Source organism: Eschrichtius robustus, chromosome 11 (assembly GCF_028021215.1).
Source record: "Eschrichtius robustus isolate mEscRob2 chromosome 11, mEscRob2.pri, whole genome shotgun sequence".
Taxonomy (NCBI): domain Eukaryota; kingdom Metazoa; phylum Chordata; class Mammalia; order Artiodactyla; family Eschrichtiidae; genus Eschrichtius; species Eschrichtius robustus.
Window position 1 is genome coordinate 105,029,504 of NC_090834.1, and position 6,000 is coordinate 105,035,503.

Below are 6,000 nucleotides of genomic sequence, written 5' to 3' on the forward strand. Positions count from 1 at the left end.
CAGCAGGGTGGCTTCTCCTGAGGTCGCTCTCTTTGCCCCGCGCACAGCCTGTTCTTTATACGAGTCTGTGGCCAAATCTCCTCTTCTAAGGACACCAGTCACATGGGATCAGGGCCACCTAACGGCCTCATTTTCACCTCTTCAAAGTCCCTGTCGCCAGACACCCGGGGCTTAGGGCTTCAACATAGGGATTCTGAGGGGACACAGTTCGGCCCCTAACAGGAGGCAGAGCAGGACTACGTTAGGGGTTGGGAAGGGAGAGACTTTTGCAGGAGTAACCATCACTGAGTGGAGAAGGAAGAAGGAAGGAGCGGGGAGCAAGGCCTGGTCTTGCGCTTCTCATTTCTGTTCACGAGGGAAGTGGATCTAGTCACCAGGGGCCGCTGGGGCCTCGGCTCGGGCCGCCTGCCTCCTTTGGTCGGGCAGCCCACTTAGGGAAGGGTCCCCAGCCCCTCTGTGTGAGCCAAGGTGTGTGTTGTTGCCCTCAGACCTCGGTTCAGTGAACGGTCACTCCACTAGCCTGGGATCCCATATGTGGAGACCACCGTGGGTCTCTCCTGCCCCCAGGTTGCCAGGGGGCAGCTCCCTAACTGTCCAACAAATGTAGGCTCACGGGAGCGTCTGAAGGGGAATGACAGCCTTTTATCCCTTCTCTGCCACAGGAGGGCAGCAAACCACACACTGTCCACCGGTTTCAGCCCAAAGGGGAGATAACTCATCTCCACTCTGAATCAAATCAATCTACTCAGAAATTTTGGAACCACAAGGGGGTTCCTGTTCCTGACCTTCATTTCATCTAAATACCATGATTTATTTTAGATCACAGTTGTCCAAAAAACCAAATGCTAGCAAATGCCCCACAGAACGCATCAAAATCAACCACGTCTCTGACTCTTCAATCAGTGAAGCCTCCTCTGCACCTGCTGCGGGGGCCGGCCGCTCCTTCCAGCCAGGAGGCGGGTTACATGGTAATAAGGAGTATATGGGGGCCCAGAGCCAAGAGTGCAGGTGGGTGTCTGCCGGGTGCAGCTGGGCCCACCTGCTGAGCTGGACGGAACAGTCCTGGGAAGGAAGGGCCTTAACTGTGTAGCTGTTGGACAATAAATGTTTTTTTCAAGTAATGTCCTTTCCAGCCGTGTTCCTCTCTAGCATGAGAGATTATGGACTCTGAGGGCAGAGGAGGAGGGAGGAGGCCGTATCGCCCTCTCCTCAGAAGTGGAAGGCGTGGGGAGCCCGTGGGGACACGCCCCTCCCGCCCCACCTCTGCCTTCACCCTCGCCCAGAACCGTCGCTGCATTTGGACAGGCGGTGGCGGCGCTGAGGGGGCAGGGGCATGCCCGCAGAGCAGCCAGCTGAAGGGCGCGTGGTGCCCTCCGCCGCCTCCTGCACTGTGTGGGAGGGACCCGGGCAGGAATGGGGCTGGGCCGAAGGATGGAGGCAAAACCGGGTCTAGGAATGGGGCTGGGACGGGGCTGGGCTGGTGGTGGGTGTGGTGCCCAGCGATGGTTCCGTCTGGGGCACAGGTGCCATTAGAGAGGCAGGCCGCCCGTCCAGCTCATCCACCCCACACGCGTGACCCAGAAGAGCTGGGCCACAGGCATGCAGCTCGTCTCTTGTGAGGGGTTAGCGTGCCAGGGGAGGCTCAGGGACGATGCGGCCCTTCTGACAGATGAAGTAAGGCCCAGAGAAAGAGGTTTCCCGGGGCATTCGTTGCACTCCAGTTGAACCGCGGTTTGTCTTGGCCTCCCTGGTCCCAAACCCTCTGTCCCTGAGTGATGGTCTTATCACGTCACACGTGGCACCCAGCGCCCCCCAGAGGTAGGTAGGGGCCGTCCCCTGAGCGCTCCGGGTGAGCAGCAGAAAAGAGCACACGTGTAACAACTTTATCCTTCAAATTCTGCTTTTTTTCCCCAACCCACGATTAAAATGGAGTTGGATTTTCGTACAAAGAGACGTTTGGGCCTGGACTGGGTCGGTAAAGGAGCCCAGGCTGGGATCCTTTTTTTTTTTTTTAAATCACAGATCATCTCAGAGTCAACTCTGTTTTTTACTCTGCAGTTATCAGTACTTTCTGGATCCTAGGCCGCACTCAAATGGGGTTTGGGTTCTAAGCTATGGCTGGGAGCAAAGGAGCAGAGAGGTTAGTTCTTCCTGTCTCATAGGACCGCGGCTCCATCCACGACTCAGGCAGCCCCAGGGTGGTTATTTCTCAGGGTAGCAATTTTTACCGAACATTTTTTAGTTAAAAATAACCTTTTGCTATAATAAAAGGGGGTATATGCTCATTGTAGAAGTTGGAAAAAAATTGACAAAAAAAATTTTAAGGGTGAGAAAACATAGATCCACAAAAATAAGAAAAAAATAAGGGGAAAAACTTCTTAGCACCCCAGTCAGTATCACTGTTAACACCTACTGTATATTCATTAGTATCTTCTCCAAGATGAGGCCACTCCACGTGCTTTTTAAATGTTTTTTTCAGTTAACAATCCACCTTTCCATGTCAATAAACTTTCACCTTTTATAATACTCAGTCAACATTCAGATGACTCCAGTTTACTCAGAAAACATCACCGACAGCAGTTTTGTCCAAAGCCTGTCCCTAGGCTGGATGGGTGATTGTGCCCTCGGTCTCTCCTCACAGGTCCTAGCCCGTCTTAATGGCTCTGGTTTATCGGGTAGTCAGGGCCCGCGCCACACCTGCGCGCCCGCTCAGGCTCCCTCCTCTGCTTCTGCAGTGGAAGCCCGCAGTGCTGGGCTGTGGGAACAGGACCGGGCTTAAGGTTCGGAAAGGGAAGCGTGGGTGGTGCCAGAGCACAGGGCCCCACCCAGAAATGTGACCAGGAGTGACTTGGAGTGGGATGAGCAGGTGAGGAGGGGGTTCGCGCCATGCAGCCCCCAGGGAAGGCCTGGCCCGCCGCCCTTCCTGCTCCAGCCTCCTGGGCCCCTGGGCCCAGGTCACTGCCTTCCCAGCTCTGCTCACCTGCAACCTCCCCCGAGGCCTGCCGCCCACACAGTAAGCAGGAGCTCCGCCACGAGTGCCTCCTGGGCAAAGGGCATCTTCAGAAGTATTTACAAATGGGCCCCGCTGGGGGCCGTCTCACCAAGTGCAGGGATATTTCTGTGGGATGAGAACGAAGGCTGGGCTGCTCTTGCCTTGAGAACAACACCCTCCTTCTCACTGGCGCCAGATCCCCGGGGCTTTGAACTCGGAACGCTGCCTCCCAGTGTTCTAGGCAGACACCGAGTATTTGAATCTTTGAAAAAGTAAGCAAGACCCAGGCGAGTCCCTCCCTCCCGCCTGTCCGCCCCCTCCCTTCCCTGGGCCCACTCAGCCCACACAGCTCACTGTGGCCCCTGCTTCCCTGGTGACCCCGCCCTGGATCCAGCCTTTCTGCCTTGTGCTTCCCCAATCTTCCCGTATGTCTCTGCTCATCTTATCTCTGGCTTTTGCTCAGATAACACACCCTGGATGCCTCAGACTCAAGGCTCTGCCGCTCCCCACCAAGCCCTTTCGCACCCTGTCCCCGTCTTTGTTGGACATTCCTGCATGTTTTCAACTGCTCTCAATCGAAATGGTCAGGACCCAGGGTGGGGTGCCCTGCAGAGCCGAATCTCCCCACACACACACCCCCACTCCCAGCCCCAGGGCCTTACGCGGATGCACGGCTGCAAATGGGCGGCTGTCCTGGGAGGGCGACGCGCCTGCCTTGTTTCACCCCAGGTCTCAGGCCGAGGGCCTCCACCCTGGCGCTCCGGGGTGGCCTCCCTTGGAAGGGGCTTCATTTTCTTTGAGAGGAAAGATTCCAGCTCTGTTTCCTCTCTCCGACCACTGGGGCCATGGCCCTACCACCCCCTCCCTAGCTGGGCCAGTCCCCTGACCAGGCTGCCTGGGGGGCTCAGACCGGGAGGGCACCATTGTCCCGTCCGCGTGGGCGGAATGCTCGTGGCTACTCTAAAACCCGGCAGGCGGGGCTGCCCTGCCCTTCCCGGGGTCAGGTCCCAGGATGGGGTGGGGCCTGGCGCCCACAGGCCCTGCTGCAGGCCCCTTGGCCGCCACGCTAGCCCACCCGGCTCCGAGAGCCTCAGCCCACACGCCAGCACTGCCCGGCTTCTCGGCCCTTCTTGGCGTCGAGGATTCCCGGGGGGGGCCGCGTGGGTGGCCGCTGGACCTATGCTCAAGTATGAAACCAGAGGAGTAAGGAAGCCCCACAGCCAGTCCTCCCAAGAGCCCCCTCCTGCCCACCCTCAAGGATTAGGTCACCCAGGAGCCTCGGAGCGTTCCTGCTGCTGTGGTGTCAGACCCCTACCCCTGGGCCCGCTCCTCCCGCAGCCCCTGCGTGCGAGGGGCTCCCCAGCCTCTGCCCACCCCTTCCCCTCTCCCAAAATGCCTTTCCACCCTTGAAGGGTTTACAGGGGGAGTAACAGTAACCTCCCTCCGAGGGTGGCTGTGATACTCGATCAGTTAATACACAGAAAAGTCTTAGAAGTGTGCCGGGCACGTAGTGACCACTCGGTAAGCGTTAGCTCATTAGTGTGTTACTTTGTTCCCAGGCCACGCCAACCACACTGAACTCTTCCTTTTCTGAGCTCCTGCCATGCTTAGGGTCCCCAGCCAGCAACTCCTAAAATGGGTCTCCATTCCTTGGACCTAAAGTTGCTTTGACCTTTTGGAGACACAGACCCGGGGCTCGGCCAGCAGGCCTGGCTGCCCCCGTGTAGGGCAAGGCCCCTGGGCAGGACCCCACCTACAACCACGCCGCCGCAGAGGGGAAGTTTCATATTTTGCAGTTTACAAAGCACCTTCCCATCTCTCTCTACTTTGTGAAGTAGACAGGGCGGAAATTATTAGTCCCATTTTCCAAATGGGGCCCTCGATGCTGAGAGGCAGGGAACACCTCACCGAGGTCACACACCAGTAAGTGGCCCGGTTAGGCCCCGGATCCTGCTCTTCTCGATGCCAAGCCCAGCACTTTTTCCTCAGCACCGTGCTGGGTCACAATCAGTTAAGTGCATATTCCTCCTTCTGAAAAGGAGCTCAGAGGCCAAAGGAATTAGAAACAGGCACCCGATGAAAACCAGACGCCCTGCTCCTTGTCTCTGGACCAACTCGCAGGAAAGGGAGGACAACGGATGTGTGGCCCCTGAGGCCCGGCCCGCCCTGTGAGCTCATCTCCTGGCAGAGGGAGCCTCCCTGAGAAAGGCCTGGAGACCCCGGGCCTGGGAAAGCCTCTCCCCAGAGCTGGGCCAGACTGCAGGGCCGCTCATCTTCGGGGTCAGAACAAGGAGTGTCCAAGGCCAACCGTGTTGCCACTCACCCTCCCTAACCCCAACAACCCTGCCCACCCAGTGCTATGCCCATTTTTCAGATGGGAAAAGCGAGGCCAGGGGAGATGGGACTGCCCAGGCGAGCAAGCAGGGATGCCTGAGGAGGCTGGATGACAGCCCATGCCTCAGCCCTAGTCACAGCAGTGCCCGCCGGGGGCAAACCCACCCAAGACCTGGGGAAACAGAGCCAGCGCTGCCCATCACCCCCTCTAACCCCAGCCCAGAGGCGGGCCCACCACGAGGCCCCAGGCCCCACCGTCCATGGGCTCAGGGTCAGGGGCCCCCTTGCTGTTGCAGGAGAGACGTCAGCTCCCAGTTGAGGTGAAGGCCCTACTGGCAGTGGCTCCAGCAGGTCAGGGCCTGGGTGGGAAAGCGGGGCTGGGCTCCGTGAGAACATGAGAGGGGCAGGAAACAGGCAGAACACAGGTCCACGGCTAGGGCGCCCAGGTCACCAGCCTGGAATCGGCCCTGGGGGGCCATTTCTACAGCCAACTCCCCATCTGGATGATAGGACTGCTTGTGGGGCTGAGGACAGAGTCAGGCTCAGGCCCAGCCCCAGGCCTGCATGGGTGTGGATGTGTGGGCAGTGTCCCTCTCTGAATCCAAGTTCATGAGCCCAATCAGCGGGATTGTTTGCATTCATTTAACAAACATAACAGCCATGACCACAGAGTC